General features: G+C 44.6%; 1 protein-coding gene across 8 annotated transcripts in view; it reads right to left on the reverse strand.

The window, feature by feature from the left end:
* LOC124552687 (poly(rC)-binding protein 3) overlaps window positions 1-22524 on the reverse strand; it is a 504870-nt gene that overhangs the window by 365348 nt on the left and 116998 nt on the right. The window contains exon 1 of one of the 8 annotated variants that reach the window (XM_047127012.1): window positions 11887-11933. The exons of the other annotated variants lie outside the window; for them this stretch is intronic. The gene's annotated coding sequence lies outside the window, so the exon portion shown is untranslated. Of the gene's footprint in view, window positions 1-11886; window positions 11934-22524 lie in introns of those variants that run through there. 8 annotated transcript variants of the gene reach the window in all.

The raw sequence follows: 22524 nt of genomic DNA on the forward strand, positions 1-22524 counted from the left end.
CCGGGTTCGATTCCCGGCGGGGTCGGGGATTTTCTCTGCCTCGAGATGACTGGGTGTTGTGTGTCTTTCATCATCATTCACTCGCAAGCCGCCGTAGTGGCGTTAAGGATCTTGTGGAGCGTCGGCCGAACAGCCCCGCGAGGGGCCACCAATGCCATACGCTCATTATTATTATTTCTTTCTTTTCTCAGACGTTATGTCTGGTCAAAAATGGCAAGTGACGCGGACCTTGATCAAGCGTCACTTCCTTTTAACTGTACGGTATATGTTATATTGCATTTAGGAACTTTCGGGTAATTGAACATGTATCAATAACTACGGATTTCTGTAGTTGTATATACAAGTTTGGATGTAGCTGTACTGCATTTATGCACTGGTGGATATTGTGTGGTATGACTCCTGTAGTTGATAGTATAATTGGTATAACGTCAACTTTATCCTGATGCCACATGCCCTTGACTTCCTCAGCCAGTTGGATGTATTTTTCAATTTTTCCTCCTGTTTTCTTTTGTATATTTGTTGTATTGGGTATGGATATTTCGATTAGTTGTGTTAATTTCTTCTTTTTATTGGTGAGTATGATGTCAGGTTTGTTATGTGGTGTTGTTTTATCTGTTATAATGGCTCTGTTCCAGTATAATTTGTATTCATCATTCTTAGATGATACGGGTGCTTGCCATGTAGTGTTTTATTATTATTATTACCTATATCCTACTCTCTCTACTGCCGGTGGCCTGACTTTCAGACACTGTGAGTACGAAGAAAGAGTCCCCGCTGTGTAAGATGTCTGGCGCCGCCTCGCCGCCGTCGTGCTCGTGTATGGCCCCCTCGGCCAGGACACACTCCCTGATGGACCGGCCGGGCTGACTGACAGAGGCAGATAGCGCGCCCGCCGCGTCGCGGGCTGACAGCGCAATCTCTCCCGCTGACGGCGCGCGTCGGAAGCGGTTTGTTTCGCTTTAATGGCCGCGCGCCAGATGCGCCTATCGCAGCAGATTTACGGCCGGACCGCTGGAGCCGCTGGTGAGCCTGTGCTGCGGTTAGCGCAATGCGAGTTATCAGAGTTCGAGTATCGCAATTAGGGCTGCCTCTGCGCGGTCCGCAGCGTGGGGCACTCGACACTGACGAAATTGCAGCTCCCAGATAAACGGCTCCCTCGGTGCTTTCCTTTCAATTACACGTATTTACTCGGAGCTCTGTTCGCGAACCAGATGGTAAATGCCACAAACTTCTCGCCTTAACAGCCGAGGCCGCAAATGAAGGCTGAGGCGAATGCGATCCGGGTTTTCACAGGCAAAGGGACGGTTGGTTGGTTTTGGGTTTTGATGGGGGCTAAACATCGAGGTCATCAGTCCCCAGTTCCAAACAGACGTACTTGTAAAAGGCCTATACAGTAAAAGCGTAGCCTCTGCACCCAGAGGGAGGGAACACCAAGGGGTACAGAGCTAAAATGAACACCGCAGTAACACAAAATAGGACACACTTAAAAAGAGCAGAGCAAATAGTTGGCTAGAGTAAAACAGGCTACAGTGGTTGATTGATCAGGTAAAAGGTCAACCACTCAACGACAAACGAACAACCTCCAGCTGGAAAGCGTTGAGAGAGGTACCAACACAACTTGTTACCATAAAAGACACTAATTTGGTATCCACGTCACAATTAAAAGTCGCTGGAGTGGGTGCAGCCTGAGTAATCATGCGAGAGCGCCCACACTAGAGCGAGTGATAAAATCCAGCTGCACGGATAAAACGTAAAACTGAGTCAGCTACAGAGGTATCGTCACCTAGAATTAAAGGAAGTGCAGCTGGCAAATTAAAGGACTGCCGCAAGGGGGCTAAAAGGGGGGCGGTCCATCAGAAGATGGACCACTGTCAGCCCTGCATCACAGCGACACTTGGGCGGGTTTTCACGACGAAGAAGATTGCTGTGGGTCAACCGTGAGTGTCCAATTCGGAGACGGCAGAGAACAACTGAGTCCCTACGCGTGCCCCTCAAGGATATTCTATACGGCCGTGGATGACTTGACCAAGTCGGCCAAAGGGACGAGATGGAGTCACGTATACTGCATATTTCCGAACCATCGTGCAATGTGCCAAAGTTCCCGTTTCAATGCCTCACAGAATAGACGAATGGGGATGTTCGGAGATCTCGTAATCCTGCGCTGAAACAAGAATTCATCCTTCTCCCTCCTCTTACTCCTCCCACCCACACCCAACAATAAAGCCGGCTACTCCGCCCCCGTGCCCTGGTCGTTGCTGGACTGTGTGTGTGTGTGTGTGTGTGTGTGTGTGTGTGTGTGTGTGTGTGTGTGTGTGTGGTGCGCGCGGACGAGGGGGCGGGGGGGGGGGAGGGGGGTTGGGCATTTTAAAAAACCAAACGAGGACGTTATCAGTTCCTCTTTCAAAGTATAGTCCATCTGGTATCAGAGACACTGTCCAATATTTTCATCGAATTAAGATGTAGGAACAGTAAAACTGAGGCACTGAAAGCAGCACCAAGGACACAGACAAGAAATAATTGAGAGAGAGGTGAAAGTAAGCAGGTCAGACACCAGAACAGAGACAGGAGTAAGGCAGCGACGGGATACATATTAAGTTGGTGCATCACAAATTCGTAGCGTGTTTTGTTTTCCATGTTGGTATTCCAGATGCTACTGGTTTTTTTATTTGAAGTTCACTGTTGGTATTGAGGTTACATACTGTCATAAGGAGATTTTGAGTGAAGCTGTGGAAGCTAGAAAATGGAGTGACAAGTGGAGAAATCGGAACATTTCCGATATATTCTTCTGCTCGAGTTCAACAGAGGAGTGACAGCAGCGAATGCAAACATTTGCGCCGTGTATGGCGTTAAAGCCAATTGCACAGTGCACAGCAAGCAAATGGTTTTCTTGTTTTAAGGAGAATCGTTCTGACATTCCACCTTCAGGTACACCTTCGGGGTTGGAAGAAGATTGTTTAAACGCATTAATCCACACTGATACACGTCATTATACTCGAGAATTGGCAAATGTAATGAAGTGCGATCGTTCCACCATCGTGCGACATTTTCATGCAATGGGGCAGGTTCAAACATCGGGTGTATGGACACCATACGCTGTAAGCCAAAATCACAAAAATCGACATCTCAGCGCGCTCGTCATCAACCGACCCGCCAACAGCACCGGCCGTTCCCCTCCTGTATCGTTACTGGTGTCTGTCTTTAAGCTAACGCAGGGAAAAGAAAGGAATGATGGAGTCCAAACAAACCAGCAACTTCCCGTACAAAGACCTGCGCGCACCCACAGAAAATAATGTCACGCGTCTGGTGGAACAGCGATGGTGGGATGTACAACGAATTGCTGACATTTAATGCCAACAACTGAGACTTTTTGCAGACGACCAGTACGACTGCGTGAAGTTACGCTACTAAACGGTAACGCCCGCCCGCATTCTGCTAGACTACGCGCCCTCAGATTTTCACATTTTCCGCTCTCTATCCAATAACCTTGAAAGAACTTCCTTTCCGGATGAAAATGAGCTAAACGAGTTCTTCGCCTCAAAACCAAGTGATTCTACAGCGACGGAATTGAAATGTTACCCCAGCGTTGGCAGACTGTTGCAAATAGTGAAGGAGAAAATATTACTGATGACTAACATCACCGTTTTGTACACTTACGGAAAAACGCTACGAACTTATGCACCAACCTAATCATTTCTTACAGCCGGGTGGAGAAGGCATCCATACTACTACAGTGCAAAGGGTACAAATGCAATGACCTCTGTAGGACCAACAACAGTGAAATAAGATGACAGAAATAATCAGGTCGTTAGATGAGTAGGGGCTCCCGAGTGGCCTTACATCTACGTCTACATGGATACCCTCCAAATCACATTTAAGTGCCTGGCAGGGGGTTCATCGAACCACCTTCAGAATTCTCTATTATTCCAATCTCGTATAGCGCGCGGAAAGAATGAACACCCATATCTTTCCGTACGAGCTCAGATTCTCCTTATTTTATCTTGGTGATCGTTCCTCTCTATGTAGGTCTGTGTCAACAAAATATTTTCGCATTCGGAGCAGAAAGTTGGTGATTGGAATTTGGTGGGAAGATTCCGTCGCAACGAAACACGCCTTTCTTTTAATGATTTCCAGCCCAAATCCCGTATCATTTCTGTGACACTCTCTCCCATATTTCGCGATAATACAAAACGTGCTGCCTTTCTTTGAACTTTTTCGATGTACTCCGTCAGTCCTATGTGGTAAGGATCCCACACCGCGGAGCAGTATTCTAAAAGACGACGGACAAGCGTAGTGTAGGCAGTCTCCTTAGTAGGTCTGTTACATTTTCTAAGTGACCTGCCAGTAAAAACGCAGTCTTTGGTTTGCGTTCCCCACAACATTTTCTGTGTGTTCCTTCCAATTTAAGTTGTTCGTAATTGCAATACCTAGGTATTTAGTTGAATTTACGGCATTTACATTTGACTTATTGTGTAACCGAAGTTTAACGAATTCCTATTATCACTCATGTGGATCACCTCACACTTTTCGTTATTTAGAGTCAACTGCCACTTTTGGCACCATTCAGATATCTTTTCTAAATCGTTTTGCAGTTTGTTTTGATCTTCTGATGACTATTAGTCGATAAACGACAGCGTCATCTGCATCAACCTAAGACGGCTGCTCCGATTGTCTCCAAAATCGTTAACACTGTAAGGTAACAGCAAAGGGCTTATAACACTACCTTGGGGAAAGCCAGAAATCACTTCTGTTTTACTCGATGACTTTCCGTCAGTTACTACGAACTGTGACCTCTCTAACAGGAAATCACAAATCCAGTCACATAACAGAGGCGATATTACATAAGCACGCAATTTCACTACAAGCCGCTTGTGTGGTACAGTGTCAAAAGCCTTCCGGAAGTCCAGAAATACAGAATCGATATGAAATCCCTTATCAATAGCACTCAACACTTCATGTGAATAAAGAGCTAGTTGTGTTTCACAGGAACGATGTTTTCTAAACCCATGTTGACTATGAGTCAATAGAGCGTTTTCTTCGAGGTAATTCATAATGTTCGAACACACATGATCTAAATGCCTGCTGCATATCGACGTTAACGATATGGGCCTGTAATTTAGTGGATTACTCCTACTACCTTTCTTAAATACTGGTGTGACCTGTGCAACTTTCCAGTCTCTGGGTACGGATCTTTCGTCGAGGAAACGGTTGTATATGATTGTTAAGTACGGAGCTAATGCATCAGTATACTCCGAAATGAACCTATTTGGTATACAGTCTGGACGAGAAGACTTGCTTACTAAGTGATAACTTAAATCACTACTCCTAAGATATCTACTTCTACGTTATTCATGTTAGCAGCTGTTCTCGATTCGAATTCTGGAATATTTACTTCGTCTTCTTTTGTGAAGGCATTTCGGAAGGCTGTGTTTGGTAAATTTGCTTTCGCAGCACTGTCTTCGACAGTATCTCCATTGATATCGCGCAGAGAAGGCATTGATTGTTTCTTGCCGCTAACGTACCTCACATACGACCAGAATCGCTTTGGATTTTCTGCCAGGTTTCGAGACAAGTTTCGTTTTGGAAACTGTTATAGGCATCTCGCATAGAAGTCAGCGCTAAATTTCGAGCTTCTGAAAAGATCGCCTATCTTGGGGATTTTACGTCTGTTTAAATTTGGCATATTTGTTTCGTTGTTGCTGCAACAGTGTTCTAACCCGTTTTGTGTACGGAGGAGGATCAGCTCCGGCGTTTCTTAATTTACTTGTGCCCAGGGACTCAACCCGCCGCGGAGCCGAGCCGTCCTCCCGGGGCCTGGTGGTTTGCATCGCTGGCTACTGACACAGAGGTCACCTCACAGATTCCTGCGGGGAAAACTCTGGTAGGAGGTCCACTCAGTCTTGACGGGGCAAGTGACCTGCTGCTTGAATGAACAAGCAACAGAACTGAAATGCAAGCCGCAGAAGTGGCGTCAAATCGACAGGCTTGCACCAAGCAGAAAGAAGCGAGATATTTTGATTTTTTTTTTTACCAACTGAAACACTTCACTATCACATAATTACCAAAATTCTAACTGCTAAAATGAAATTATTGAAGTGAATGACGTTGATATCAGTGAACATGCTGATGTATCTCTGAAAATGGTTCAGAGATGTCAAATGTGCAATGTAATGAATGTCACAAGTGGAGGTGCGCGGTTATTGTCTAATGATAAATTCGATTGCACTTGAAAAGCAGGAAATGCAACACACTTTCACTGGTCACGACAAGTCCATTAATTTCCATCTCTGCGTTTCTGAGCGCCACTGCACTGACATTACATTTCATTGCACCGCCACTGGATTTGGTTCATTTCATTTCAGGGAATTTGATTCAACTGGAAGACGATCATCATCTAACGCATCCTGAAATTCGGAGCTCTCCTGGAGCGTGCGGCATCAAGTAATATTGGTTAGTACATATTAACAGAGCCAGAACGCTGTGCATAAGGCAAACACTGCTGTAAGTATATGGATTTGGTCAAGTTAGCGATTTCCTCACCATCCCATCTTATGTAATGGGATACTGGCATTAAGGAGGCCGTTAACATTCAGATAATAAAAAGAACAGCAACAACAACCGTAACTACGGCCGGAACACCGGCTATGCCCTTAGAGGTGGAGAGTTTAGGGCGCTCGATGCCGAGTGATTATACAGAAATGTGCTTAAACGTTTATATTCCAGTGACACAGCATTCTTCCGTCCCAGAAACCGGTATAATCCGATACTGCATGTAAATTCCTTGGCATTTGTATGACGTCGTCATGACGTTTGACGGTCGACTATTACAGAATACTGTTGGTGTACTAATTACAACGGTCAGCCCCTCACGATAACCACTCCGGAAGACGTCCAAAACTTCAACTGTCACCATCTAAAAGCTGACGCTGTAAAAATACCTAAACGATTTGTTCACATACACCGCCGTGAGAAAACGCGTTCTCTGGACATATTAGGTATTAACGTATCTCAGAAATCAGAGGAAATAGAGCAGAAGCTATGATTGGTGTGGTGCTGGTTCAAATGGCTCTGAGCACTATGCGACTTAACTTCTGAGGTCATCAGTCGCCTAGAACTTAGGTTAGTTAGGTTTAATTAGTTCTAAGGACATCACACACATCCATGCCCGAGGCAGGATTCGAACCTGCGACCGTAGCGGTCGCTCGGCTCCAGACTGTAGCGCCTAGAACCGCACGGCCACTCCGGCCAGTGGTGTGGTGTCACCGCCAGACACCACACTTGCTAGATGGTAGCCTTTAAATCGGCCGCGGTCCGTTAGTATACGTCGGACCCGCGTGTCGCCACTATCAGTGATTGCAGACCGAGCGCTGCCACATGGCAGGTCTAGTCTAGAGAGACTCCATAGAACTCGCCCCAGTTGTACAGCCGATTTTGCTAGCGATGGTTCACTGTCTACATACGCTCTCATTTGCAGAGACGAAAGTTTAGCACAGCCTTCAGCTACGTCATTTGCTAGGACCTAGCAAGGCGCCATATTCACTTACTATAATTACTTCAAGAATGTATTCTAAACAGATATTATTGTGAATCATGTACCGTCAAGAGCGACGTTCATCCTTAACGGATTAAAGTTAAGTATCAAACTAATTACGTCCGCTTTCTGAATTCTCATTCCTTGTCATGTTCCAGACCTCACGTCAGTATAGTTCTTCCCTCCTCACGCCAGCCTGCGTGAGTTAAAACGCGTGCATTTTGGCCTCCACTCGTAAAACGGTGTTGGCTCTTCTGCTAACACAAAAATTGGACGGATGTGGCAGCAAATCGAACGTGCACCCCACCTGTGACAGGAGCGGGAGACACAGGGGAGGGGGGTTGGGGAGGGAGGGGAGGGAGGGGTAGGAGGAGAAGGAAGGGAAGGGAGAAAGAGAAAGAGAGAAAGAAAGAGAGAAAGAAAGAGAGAGAGAGAGAGAGAGAGAGAGAGAGAGAGTCCTGTAGTTGGACCAATATGTCAGCTCCTTCTCTCCAGCACAGTTAAAGCCAAGAACCGAATGAACCACACACTGTGTCTTAAGGGAAGAAGGTTGGGGGTTCAGCGTCCCATCAAAAACGCAGTCATTACGGATGGAGAAGATAAGGGAGCGAAGACACAGGGCGCGGCGTTTCTCAAAAGAATCACCGCTGCATTCACTTTAATCGATTTAGGCAAGACATTGAAAACCTGAACGTGAACGGCCGTAATGGGATTTGAACCGCCGTCCTCGCGAATGCAAGCCCCACTGCGCCAACCCATCAGAAAATCCGAGAAAAGTTGGAAGTAGTTAACGGCAGACGGAAGTCTAATTGGTGTTTTAAGTGTAATGCTTGACTGTTAGTAGAGCAGTGCCGATGAAACTTCAAGATCCACGTTAGAATACCAGTACGTCCCACCATGTCCAACACACCTCGGAGATACATTTCGCTTCGCACCCATCTGAAAGAAAAAGTATCATTCTGGTCAGGTCCGTTTATCTCGACAGCAAGATGCAAATTCTGTGTTGTGGTACATTAGCGATTTTGCCGTGCTGCTCTCCAGTTTATAATAATCTACTCGTTAGTGGCGCCGTTGTGACAGCGAAACAGAAGCTAAGTAAAAGCACCCATTAATAAAAAGGCCGGCCGTATTTATTGCCTACGAACGAACCAATATGCGGGATTTACAGCCCCCGTGGCGCTCCCCGTCTCCGGAGTACAATACTTTCCAGCCGACATCCGGCAGTCAATTATGCAGCGTGTCCCAGCTAATGCGGCCACCTCCAATATTGTACAGCCATTCAAGACAAAGGAATAGCAAAAAGCGCAACAAATTTCGCGTCTACTCTTCGAAATTTGTATTCTGTACAAAAACACCGAAACAACGAATACCTGTCAAATGAAACGTTCTACAAACTGCGCTTAATAAACAAAGAAAAATCATATGCTTCCTAACAACACTAGCAATGAATCATAAGCTCCTTAACAAAACTAGAACTGAAATGATTTCGTGAAAATACTCTGGAACTGTCACATGTTAGGCAATAGTGTATATGCAATGGTTCAAATGGCTCTGAGCACTATGGGACTCAACTGCTGAGGTCATTAGTCCCCTAGAACTTAGAACTAGTTAAACCTAACTAACCTAAGGACATCACAAACATCCATGCCCGAGGCAGGATTCGAACCTGCGACCTGTATATGCAATCTCGGGCTTTTGGCAGCTTTTGCAATTACGTTATGAGGAAATCCTACCCAGCGAAAATTGCCGTAATATCCAGTTATATGGTTCAAATGGCTCTGAGCACTACGGGACTTAACATCTCAGGTCATCAGTCCCCTAGAACTTAGAACTACCTAAACCTAACTAACCTAAGGACATCACACACATCCATGCCCGAGGCAGGATTCGAACCTGCGACCGTAGCAGTCCCGCGGTTCCGGACTGAAGCGCCTAGAACCGCTCGGCCACCGCGGCCGGCTATCCAGTTATATCTCAACATGACATCAGACTAGTAATAAGTGGAACGGTAACATGAGCTTAAGTGGAGGCAAGAAAAATGGCAGACTTCAGTTCATCGATACCGTCCTGGGGAGCTACCAGTTGTCTACAGAAGAGATGCGAGAGACCGCAACATAAAAAAGTACAACCTTAAATGGCAGACGCTCTTACACCTCAAGAGAATCTGCACAAAAAATTTTAAGTAACATCTTTCAGGACTGACCACGAATATTATTCAGCATCCCTCGTTCCATCTGTGGTCAGAACGAGAACAGTCTCAAAATATGGTACAATAAAAACGCTCATGTCATACACTTAGGGTCCGACGTGTATACTTATACAAGATGCTTAAAAACAGTCTCAAAAGCTTTAATGGTGTTGCAGGGTACATTGTACAGGGAGGAAACAATCACGAAAAAAAATTTTATACGTTGCGCCGTTTCCGATTAATTATCGTTTTAAGTTATCGAATCAGGCCGCTGTGCGCGCAAATTCAAGCGGTCCGCCAGAGTTGGTATCTCCAAACTTGTTCTTCGTTTCCTAAAACCGATCAAGAGGACGATACAAAAAATGGACATGAGACGGTAGTAAGGATCGAACCCGAAAAAAAGGCCGAGTAGTCTCGTACCCCATCATCTACGCTATGAGAACAACTGACACTAATTGTATAAGACGGGCCGTCTGAATTTGCGCGCAACGACCTGATTGACTAACTTCAATGCTGGTGAACTTGAAAACGGCGAAATGGATCGAATTTTTTTTCTTAACAACTATTTCTCAACACAACCCATCCCGCAACATTTACAAGCTGTTCGAACAGTTACGAACCCCCTGCATGATACACAGCATTAGTGGTATCGGTTTTCTGTCAGCTTCAGTCCTGTTAGAACGAAGTACATAAACACTAACGTAACAATAATAGATTCAATTTGACAGAATAAATCAAGCAATACATAATGAAGATAAAATGGTTGACGGCCTTAACATACCATTATGCGTAATATGATAAGAGTAACAACGTTAAATACTTTGCACAAGCACGTAGATGAATAAGTCTAGTAATGTAATGAGAGCTTCTGTATTTGTGTGAGCACGACTTACAGCTGGTAAATGGGGCCACTGATGAAGTAACCCAAGTGCCCAGCATCACAGATTCATTAGTTTAAAAGAGGACATTCCTGGTCGTTAATTACAAATGTTTCACGTGGCTGAAGTGTGTGTCTAATGGTGTGATGCAGCGAGTCGAAAATGTTAATGTTGTGCATTATATTATCAAGTGCGATCAATACGGACAATTATTAATTGACGAAGTGCACTAATTGGAACCCACTTGCTGTCTAAGAGTTCGTCTTGCTAATTGTGCAATATCAATATTACAATGAGTCAAGGAGAAAATCAACGAATGCAAAAAGGACAAAAGGAGAACGCATCCAGGTGTCGGTGGTGATTGTTGTTGAATCTGTGACACCAATTTATTATCTAGACCATAAAAAAATTTTCACAACACAGAATTTCACCTACCAGTCACTAGTATTGTACTTACTATGTTCTCAACGGAGGCAGGACGATTTAATACCGAAATAATTTCATGTATTCACACAGTGTCCAACAACAGCTGAGAGACAACATAATCTTGAAGTTAAGATTACTGAATGCACGACCGAGAGCATGGAAATGCCGCGGTAGATCAGTAAAAATTGAAAGTACTTGAGCGTTTTGTATCCAGCATAGGGTCACATCCACGGAGTCAAAACATGTCAATAATGATTGCAGATCTGACAATGTACGTTTACACACACAATGAGACGGTGAAATTTTTTTTCCAGCGAGGAGGCCGTGAAAGTGAAGCAATTTCCACACCCTTAGGCTCTTCCGTCATGGGACACTGCGTTACCTGTAAGTTCAAGACACATGCAACACCATTCCGAAATGAGACGGACGTGTCGGGCCTTCGCGTAATGGCGGAGGCTTGTTTTTGGGCTTTAAAGTAGTTTTTCCCACATTAGGAAAGCACTTCACCATCAGCTTACAACAGCATTTCTGAAGTAAGAACATAACAAAAGGAAGGGCACAACTTGCGAAACAATGGTTCAATTGACAAGAGATAAGTATGTAGTAGTCTGAAGACAACTACTTACTTCATAACTACAGTATAAAGCTGCACACACAGTCCCGGCTCGGCCAAATATTGTTATATTTTCCTATCTTGTAGATCATGTCTTTTCTGCGCTGTAATTTAAGAGATCAAGTTCAAACAGCCTACGGCAGCTGCAAAGGTACAGACAGAGTCTCCACAACTGCGTACAGCGACTGCAAGTGTGTGTACTAAATAACAAGAAAGCTATTCTAGACTACTGCTGAAGCTCTTATCCTCCTACCGTATCGTAGTTTCCAGCGGCAGATGCGGCCCAACGGAACTCACCTGCAAGTAGAAAACAATAGTTTAGAGACAAAATTTTGACACCTCCTTAATATGATGCAATGCTACCGAATAAATTAGCCTATTACAACACGTTAGATTGCTGATATGGCAAGAAGCATGTTAAAACATGCTGCGAAGTAGTACTTTTTACAGGGAACGAATTTTCCGTTGATACAAAATATTCACATCACTTCCACAATGCCAAATTTGCAAACTTGATACTGTGATTTATCATCAAGTCACCATAGTAGTACTTTGAAAGCTTCATTATAATGTAAAATAGTAACAGGCCGTGGCAATCGGCTAAATATGTGGAAGCATGCGCTGGAGCTATCTGAAGTTGAACGGAATTTTATAACTAATCGTAGGGAGGCAGATCCAATGGAGGAAGTGCACGCATGAAGGATGCAGTTACCATCTTACACTGTCACTATCAGGTTCCAACACAACACTCTGCCCACTGACGACTGCGCAGTTCTCCGGCATTTGCCTGAAGCGATTTAGGGAAATCACGGAAAACCTAAATCAGGATGGCCGGAGACGGGATTGAACCGTCGTCCTCCCGAATGCGAAAAGAAAGCTGGATGGTTTTCATTTTACTAGACGCTACAAAAAAGGTGTCATGAAAGCAGCTGTAAATAATTTCACGATAACTGAAGATCAAAAGAGCCGGTAAATAAATTTTAACAGCAATGTTAATGAAACTTCCTGTGCCGGACGAGACTCGAACTCGGGACCTGTGCCTTTCACTGGCAAGTGCTCTACCGACTGACCTACCGTCCTCACGACTTCACTTCCGCCAGTACCTCGTGTCTCCCACCTTCCAACCCTCACACAAGCTGTCCTGCGAACCTGCCTCGGGAGAGGATGCGACGGCTCGGTCACGCCCTTCCTAGCCGAATAAGTGCAAGCATGCAGGCCAGAGGAGTGCTACGTCGTCTTGGTAAGTGGTCTCATACTGACTACTTTGCTAAGTTGATTCTATGTAGTAATCACCAGAATAACATCAAATACCCTCTCACGAGTGAAGTGTCATTTCTTTTCATCTCCCCTTCTTGGTGCAGCACCTTTTTTGTTTGTCAGGCACTAATTAACTTTAATCATTCTTCTCGCGAACTATTCTAGACACAAACAGGAATGAGGGTACACACTGCCACACAGCATGACGTGCAATGATGTGTACAGATGTAGTAGCACTAGCAAAATACAGATAATATTGTCCACGAAAATAATGTTCATAGATGTACGACCCAGTCATTATGGCCATTACTGACTACAACGCGTGTTACGAGGTGTTCGTATCAACATGGGCAAGCATAGACTAAGAATACAAAATTCATGGTTTACTTCCCAATATCGTGTCGGACGCACTTTTGCCCGGTGTAGTTCAGCAACTCGACGTGGCATAGACTCAACAAGTCGTTGGAAGTTCAAAAATTGCACTGAGCACTATGGGACTTGACTTCTAAGTTCATCAGTCCCCTAGAACTTAGAACTACGTAAACCATCCATGCCCGAGGCAGGATTCGAACCTGCGACCGTAGCGGTAGCGCGGTTCCAGACTAGCGCCTAGAACCGCTCGGCCACCCCGGCCGGCCCGTTGGAAGTACCCTGCAGAAATATTGATTCATGCTGCCTCTACAATCGTCCGTAACTGCCAGTGTTGCTGGTGCAAGATTTTGTCCACGAACTAATCTATCGATTACGTCCCACGAGTGTTACATGGGAGTCGTGTCAGTGTGGCCAAATCATTCCCTCTTCAAACCAGTCGCGTAAAACTGTAGCCCGGTGGCATGGCGCATTCTCATTCATATAAATTCCATCGTTGTTTGGCAGCAAATGGTCTCAAGTAGCCAAACATAACCATCTCCAGTTAATTATTGTTTCAGTTAGACCAGAAGATCCAGTTCATTCCATCTAAACACAGTCTACACCACTGCGAAGCCACAATCGGGCTGCGCATTGCCTTGTTGACACCTTGGGTCCATGGCGTCGATTCGTCTGCGCACCATTGGAATCTTACCACCAGCTCTTATCAACTAAAATCAGGACTCACCTGACCAGGCCACGGTTTCCAGTCGTCCAGGATTCAACCGGTATACAGGGTGTTACAAAAAGGTACGGACAAACTGTCAGGAAATATTCCTCACACACAAATAAAGAAAAGATGTTATGTGGACATGTGTCCGGAAACGCTTAATTTCAATGTTAGAGCTCATTTTAGTTTCGTCAGTATGTACTGTACTTCCTCGATTCACCGCCAGTTGGCCCAATTGAAGGAAGGTAATGTTGACTTCGGCGCTTGTGTTGATATGCGACTCATTGCTCTACAGTACTAGCATCAACAGGTTAGTGCTCATCACGAACGTGGTTTTGCAGTCAGTGCAATGTTTACAAATGCAGAGTTGGCAGATGCCCATTTGATGTATGGATTAGCACGGGGCAATAGCCGTGGCGCTGTACGTTTGTATCGAGACAAATTTCCAGAACGAAGGTGTCCCGACAGGAAGACGTTCGAAGCAATTGATCGGCGTCTTAGGGAGCACGGAACATTCCAGCCTATGACTTGCGACTGGGGAATACCTAGAACGACGAGGACACCTGCAATGGACGCAATTCTTCGTGCAGTTGACGATAACCCTAATGTCAGCGTCAGAGACGTTGCTGCTGTACAAGGTAACTTGACCACGTCACTCTATGGAGAGTGCTACGGGAGAACCAGTTGTTTCCGTACCGTGTACAGCGTGTGCAAGCACTATCAGCAGCTGATTGGCCTCCACGGGTACACTTCTGCGAATGGTTCATCCGACAATGTGTCAATCCTCATTTCAGTGCAAATGTTCTCTTTACGGATGAGGCTTCATTCCAACGTGATCAAATTGTAAATTTTCACAATCGACATGTGTGGGCTGACGAGAATCCGCACGCAATTGTGCAATCACGTCATCAACACAGATTTTCTGTCAACGTTTGGGCAGACATTGTTGGTGATGTCTCGATTGGGCCCCACGTTCTTCCACCTACGCTCAATGGAGCACGTTATCACGATTTCATACGGGATACTCTACCTGTGCTGCCAGAACATGTGCCTTTACAAGTACGACACAACATGTGGTTCATGCACGATGGAGCTCCTGCACATTTCAGTCCAAGTGTTCGTACGCTTCTCAACAACAGATTCGGTGACCGACGGATTGGTAGAGGCGGACCGATTCCGTGGCCTCCACGCACTCCTGACCTCAACCCTCTTGACTTTCATTTATGGGGGCATTTGAAAGCTCTTGTAGCTCTTGTCTACACAACCCCGGTACCAAATGTAGAGACTCTTCGTGTTCGTATTGTGGACGGCTGTGATATAATACGCCATTCTCCAGGGCTGCATCAGCGCATCAGGGATTCCATGCGACGGATGGTGGATGCATGTATCCTCGCTAACGCAGGACATTTTCAACATTTCCTGTAACAAAGTGAAGTCACGCTGGTACGTTATGTTGCTGTGTGTTTCCATTCCATGATTCATGTGATTTGAAGAGAAGTAATAAAATGAGCTCTAACATGGAAAATTAAGCGTTTCCGGACACATGTCCACATAACATATTTTCTTTTTTTGTGTGTGAGGAATGTTTCCTGCAAGTTTGGCCGTACCTTTTTGTAACACCCTGTAGTCACGAGCACAGGAGAGCCGCTGCAAGCGATGTCGGCTTGTTAGCAACATGCACTCGCGTCGATCGTCTCCTGCTACAGTCAGTTAGCGACAAATTTTGTCGCACTGTCCTTACAGATACGTCCGTCGTATATCCCACATTCATTTCTGCTGTTAGTTTACGCATGTTGCTTGTCTCGTTAGCCCTGACGACTCTACGCAAATGGCGCTTCTCTGTAACAACTGTGTGTGATATCTTATGGGACTTAACTGCTATGGTCATCAGTCCCTAAGCTTACACAGTACTTAACCTAAATTATCCGAAGGACAAACACACACACACACCCATGCCCAAGGGAGGACTCGAACCTCCGCCGGAAGGCTATTGCATTGTCCGCAGTGACAGGTTGTTGTTGTCGTCTTCAGTCCTGAGAGTGGTTTGATGCAGCTCTCCATGCTGCTCTATCCTGTGCAAGCTTCTTCATCTTCCAGTACTTACTGCAACCTACATCCTTCTGAATCTGCTTAGTGTATTCATCTCTTGCTCTCCCTCTACGATTTTTACCCTCCACTCTGCCCTCCAATGGTAAATTTGTGATCCCTTGATGCCTCAAAACATGTCCTACCAACCGATACCTTCTTCTAGTCGAGTTGTGCCACAAACTCCTCTTCTCGCCAATCTTATTCAATACCTCCTCATTAGTTATGTGATCTACCCATCCAATCCTCAGCATTCTTCTGTAGCACCACATTTCGAAAGCTCTCTTCTTGTCCAAACTATTTATCGTCCATGTTTCACTTCCATACATGGCTATACTCCATACAAATACTTTCAGAAACGACTTCCTGACACTTAAATCTATATGTTAAGAAATTTGTCTTGTTCAGAAACGCTTTCCTTCCCAATGCCAGTCTACATTTTATATCCGAATTTTTCTTTTGTTTCCTTTACTGCTTGGTCAATATACAGATTGAGTAACATCGGGGAGAGGCTACAACCCTGTCTCACTCCCTTCCCAACCACTGCTTCCCTTTCATGTGCGTCGACTCTTGTAACTGCCATCTGGTTTCTGTACAAATTGTAAATAGCCTTGCGCTCGCTGTATTTTACCCCTGCCACCTTCAGAATTTGAAAGAGAGTATTCCAGTGAGAGGTAAGGCCTGAAATATGGCTTTCTCGGTACAGCCTTGCACAGCGAATCTCGGAATATGAAATTTCCTAGCGGTTTCCGAAACGGAATGCTCCATGTACCTAGCTAGCTCCATCTACTATTCAGCATAGAAAGTCTGTTCAATCCCATCGGACACGATTTCACATGAACCACCTTAGTCCAAATGACAGCTCTGCCAATGCACCGCCCTTTTATACCTTGTGTACGCGACACTGTGTCCGTCTGTACGTGCGCATGTCGCTACCCCACGACTTGTTATCTTGGTGTAAACGTGCCCGCTTTGGTTCCACGTAGTCTGTGCAACTTCCATGGGCGTGACGTAACAAAACGTGAAAACAGTGTAGGCGCTGGACGGGCAAACAAACGCCGGCACTCTTTGGGCAGGTGGGCGTGAGGCACAAAGCGGCCGCCTGGCTGGACAGTGGACGGTGGACGGTGGACAGCGCTTATCGCATCAGGCGCCGCCTCTCTGTGACCGCCGGCCCGTGCGGCCGCGCCGCGACGCTCCGCTGCGCCGATATACACAGAACGGCGGCCGCACGCCTGTCGCGCTGGACGCCGCCACAGCTGGCGCATCGGTCTGGCCTGCCAACAGCGACCGGTCTCTCCTTACGGTACGGTCGTACTCGTCGTGGATGGGGAGCGCGGGGAGGGGATGGTGCAGGACTTAAATGAAGATTAGCTGAGTGCTAAAAATATCATCATAATCGTCACTAGGTGTTACCCATACTGGCAGCACCCTGAACACCCCTGTTGCCTCCACCTGGTTCATTCCAGGCTGTTTCCTAGTCTACTATTTTCCTGTTTTCACTTCATCCAGTAAATTTTACCATCCGCGTTTCTATTTCCTACTGTCCTTACACTCTACCTTTAAGGGATTTTGCTAAAATTAGTCCCATCCACATTGATATACTCTTCTTAAACAGGTTTGTTCCGTTACCTTTTCCATAACTTCATTGTTTTTTTACTTCAGCTACGTACTTTATTTCCTCCACTCTCTTCCAAACCCACTCTTTGACTTTTTCTATTTTGTCTCTTTCTCTCTCCTTCAGTGTCCAGCTTTCACACGCTTCGCTACCTTGGAGGAAAACCGGCACATCTCTAAAACCACTGGTTTAGAGAAAACCCCACTTAAACTTAACAACTAAAGTTTCAACATTGCTTTTCTCCATGAAATCACATCAGCACTGTCTTTTTCTTTGTAAGTAGTACATACTCAGAGGTAACTTTTAAATAACTTTTCTTTCATTTTGAGTGATAAATTAACCCTAAGGGCTTCGATGTGTGACGCTTTTCTATAAAGAAAACTTCAATTTTAGTTAAAGGGAAATACAGCGTAACACTGCACAAATTATTTGAATCAAATGAAGAAATTAGTCAACTCAGGTCTTTTGGTTTGTTTTACGTTTTACATCAAATAGCACAGAAAAATTAACCTACAAGTTATTAAAAAATTAAAACAAAATTTTGGAGCTACATTTTTAAGTACTAACTGCAACAGTCCAGCCTTTTTAGCATCTGAAACACCTTTCTCAGCTGTACAGGCTTTTGCCAGACACGCCTTCTGCTTGGCAGCTTCTGATGTTTGTGATCGAGTTGTTTTACGATTATCAGTTAATAAAACTACTTTAAAATCTTGTTCACTATAAGAGTTCTTTTATACCAACTCATTTGGTTTATCTCGGTCGATCCTAAAAATCTTAACTTCAGAAATCTTTAATGTTTCTTTGTCAGTATTCCTTTTACTGACCTCCATGTCTTGATTTTGAAAGTCATAACAAAGCTCGTGCACAGTATATGGCACGCCAATTTTTTTGTCTACCTTATTAGTCTCACATAGTCAGGAACATAGATAGGACCAGATTTGCAAGCTTTACTGATCTGTTTCTCAATATCAGAATGTACACTGTCTCTCGTTTTCGGTATGCCCAGAGATTAAATATTTCTGCATTATGGCTTTAATCCACTTGAAAGTCAGTATAGCTTTACTTTTATTTTGGCCGGCGCAGTTATCTGAATAAAAAATGACCTCTGTTCTATTTCCGTTGCTTGATTCATTACCCCTTTCTTAATGCAGTTGTTCTAAATAAAGCCATACATAGGAAGTAATTTCAACAGAACCTCGATTTGCTTGTCCTTCGTGACAAACGTAGCAGTTAACTAAATTTGTGTTATGCTGAAAAATCGTGAAATTGAAAACGTTCGGATTGGAAACGTAGTAAAACGTTGAGGCATCACCCACACGACATGGTAATACAGCTTGTAAGTCATACACTGCTACTATATTACTAGATTTCTTATCTTTCTCAATTCGTAATAGATCTCTCTCTTTCAAATGGTTCTCATATTGCACTACAAATTTTTATTTTTCTTTATTTGATGAGTTTTCAAACTTTATGCAGAGCTCGCACTGACCCTTCTTCGGGGTAAAAAAAATAATCTTTGATAAAAATTGTGTAATACATGAGCTAATTACCATACTACATAGCTTACGGCGTGCACTGGCAGACAGCACAGCAAATAAGATTGTTAGGAATAACCTGTAGCAACCTCCTCCTTGACTGATAAAATAAAAACACACTCGAATGTCTGCTCGCACCCAGCTCGGAGGAAACAGCTTGTACCGGTCCCAGCAACACGCTCAATGAGACATACATCCTGCCGCACTGCCGCAGCTGTGCTATCGACAGTGTCTCCCACCGAGGATCCAGCGACTCGACAAACCACGATCAGGGCGCTGGGTATGTGCATTTTGCTTCGATCTTTTCTAGCATATGTAGCTGACATCTCGCATATAACCATATGCACGAGAACCATTCGAGCGCCAGTCCGTAGTCTCGAAATAAAGCCTCGCTGGAACATGAACGAGTTTCGCTTGTCGACGCCTCCTTTAAGAGGCCACAATGTCAACTAATATAGACAGAACAACGCTCGACAAATAGGCCAATCCTTCACGTAGTAGCTATACACACGTGTTTCCTACTTCAATAACAACAGAGCGGGATGGCGCCAGTGGTTAGTACAATGGCTCACCTTCGGGAGGACGTCGGTTCACACCCGTGTCTGGCCATTCAAATTTTTCGTGATTTCCCTAAGTCGCCCAGGAAAATGCGTGGATGGTTCCTTTGAAAGTTCACTGCCAATTTCCTTCCCTATCTTCGACACAATCCGAGCCTGTGCTCAGTCTCAAATGACCTCGACGTCGGCCGGACGTTAAACCCAATCTTCCTTGCTTCGTTAATTCAACAGCATTGCGCTTTCAATATGTCACACATTGTAAGTGCTCTACGCAAACAATGTTTTAATAATTTATGTCTTTAAGGCTATTACTTTTCTACAAAAGAAGAACATCTCGTATTTTAGTACCCTACTGAACATATTTTCCAGATAAAGTGTCGTGTTGAGTCATTCCAAAATTTCTAGAGAAAGTCGACTTCGAAGTTTTCTGGACTTCTGTAACATGCTAAAGTAAGGCTGACGTCTCATCAGACGCTCTGTGCAAGAATGCCCAGGGATTTGATTCCTGTCTGACGCGAGTTTTTAAAAGAACGTGCAAGTCCTATGAACATTTCAGCGATGTGTATACAAATCATACAATCTGAAAAAAAAATAAAAATAAAAAAGGAAGGGCGACACGAAGTGTTTAGAACGGTACCGACTTAACGACCTAATTTTTTCTACCCACGCGACGGAGATGTGAGGCCTGTATCACGGTCGGCGTCGTAATTTCGAACACCTTTTTTGATGACTGTTGCCTGGTTTTGTTCTTATTTCTTGGTTTCTGTTGTACTTAACATAATAAACATGTTTTCTCCCGCTGCTCGTAGCTTTTGTTGTTTGCGTTCGTTTTATGTAGTCACTATGGCGCCAGGAAAGCGTTTCCGACCATGTGATTTTCCATTGTCTAGGCCTATGTCTCCAACTTTTTAACGGCTGTGCTGGAACACACTATACATACTAATTTATATGTAAATGTTATTTTTATTAAAATTGCACGTCTTCTTATTTCTTATTATATATAGCACCCAAGAATCCTGTTTTCACTCCAAATATAAATTCTTAATTAGCGGTCTTTTATAAATAATTGTTAATAAAGATTGTTAGGATAAAAAACACTGAAAATTAAATTTCTCACTTTGTGTATTATTCACTTCACGAAAATTCTCGTAGAAGATGCACCTTCGTTTAAAAAATGTTATCAGCTGGGAGTCGAATCCCGGCCGCTTACGTCGCAGGTGAACACACTACGGCCCTGCAAAATAATCTACCCGACTTTACGATATTAAATAGTTCGGATAACTTAAAAGTATACTTGATACAGACTTTCTGAGAGTGGCGTCGAATTTTTTTAGGTACTGATATTGGAATTCTGAACATACGTACCATAAACATACAAAAACACGCAGCAAAAACCACACTTTAAAATAGCAGTTTCTCCTGCGGAGTGGGGATACTGAACTACCGCTGAAATACAAATTAAGAATAAAAAACTTATGTCACGGATTGTTACGAAATTACCATCACCAAAATAGATACTGTTCTCTCCTCACAGCTACCACTCCAAACAATATTAGTCTTCAGAGACAATGAGCTTAGCTGTATGCCGCAAGATCCGTTCATTCTAGTTAATATAGGGATTAAGACCGTAGCCTGATGCTTCATCTTTAACAGCAGCCTCATTCATAGCATGAAGCGACTTATGTACAGTAGAGAACGCAATAGCGCTCGAGTCCGTCTTATGCAGATCAAGACCTCCTAAGATTCCAGCGATATGCCTCTTCGTCTGCGTTGCTCATTTTAGCAGCTAAGATTCCCGCCAAAATTGAATTCAATATCAGGCAGGTGGAAGAAGCAGCAGCGCTAATATACGCCCCCGTCACAGCTCAAGTACTCTAGCGGAGAACTTCACGGGAACAACAGTCTGCCGAAAGTTGGCAAGATTCACAACGCTCACACTAAGTGCAGGAAGTTTATGGAGCGGTAATTTCCCCTGAAGAAATGCTTATGCCGGTGGGGTAATTATGATCACAGCAGCTCGCTTCCTCCCGCCGAGAAGAGAGAGAGAGAGAGAGGGAGAGAGAGAGAGAGACGAGTGGGGCTGGGCGATGGAGATAGACTGGAGGTGGGGTAGAAAGCGTTGACAGCGAAGCCTAGGAGAGGAAACACTAGCCAAGTAGCGCAGCCAACTATGCGTATTAGTCGGACGTCTCTCCTGAGAAATGGCCCATAGCAAAGCAAAGGACAGCCTCCTACACTACAAAGAGCTGCGAGGTCGCACCACATTACTCGTAATTTGGAACTGTGCCGTGGGGTAGAATCGAAAGAGCTGCTGCAACAACCTAATGTCAAGTGACTGCCGTGTTCAATGCAGGTAGTCCCTTCTCGACTTCACCTCGTCCTGCTTTGGCAAAACAAAATTAGTTCCGGCAGCACAAACCAACTGCAATCATCGCGAACGACAAACGTGCCGAAAACAAGGGACTGTCACCATTGCGCCTGGCTGCCTGTACCGCCTCGTGGAAGTTACGCGTACTTGCTCATCCGTTTGCTGTGTGAAACAAAGCAGTCAATACTTACTGCATTGTTTCATATATGGAGAAGTCCGATCTTTCATAAGCGATGCTGCCTGGTGTGAATTATCCACTGACCTTGACGAGGTACAAGACACTGAAGTTGCGTTACGTCTTATAACTGGCTTTAAGTATTTACAACAGCAATAATTACCTGTAATCCGTACCGCTTGCGGTTTTGTACACTATGAGCACTCGGATAACTGAAT

This window comes from Schistocerca americana, chromosome 10 (genome assembly GCF_021461395.2).
Source record: "Schistocerca americana isolate TAMUIC-IGC-003095 chromosome 10, iqSchAmer2.1, whole genome shotgun sequence".
Classification (NCBI taxonomy): Eukaryota; Metazoa; Arthropoda; class Insecta; order Orthoptera; family Acrididae; genus Schistocerca; species Schistocerca americana.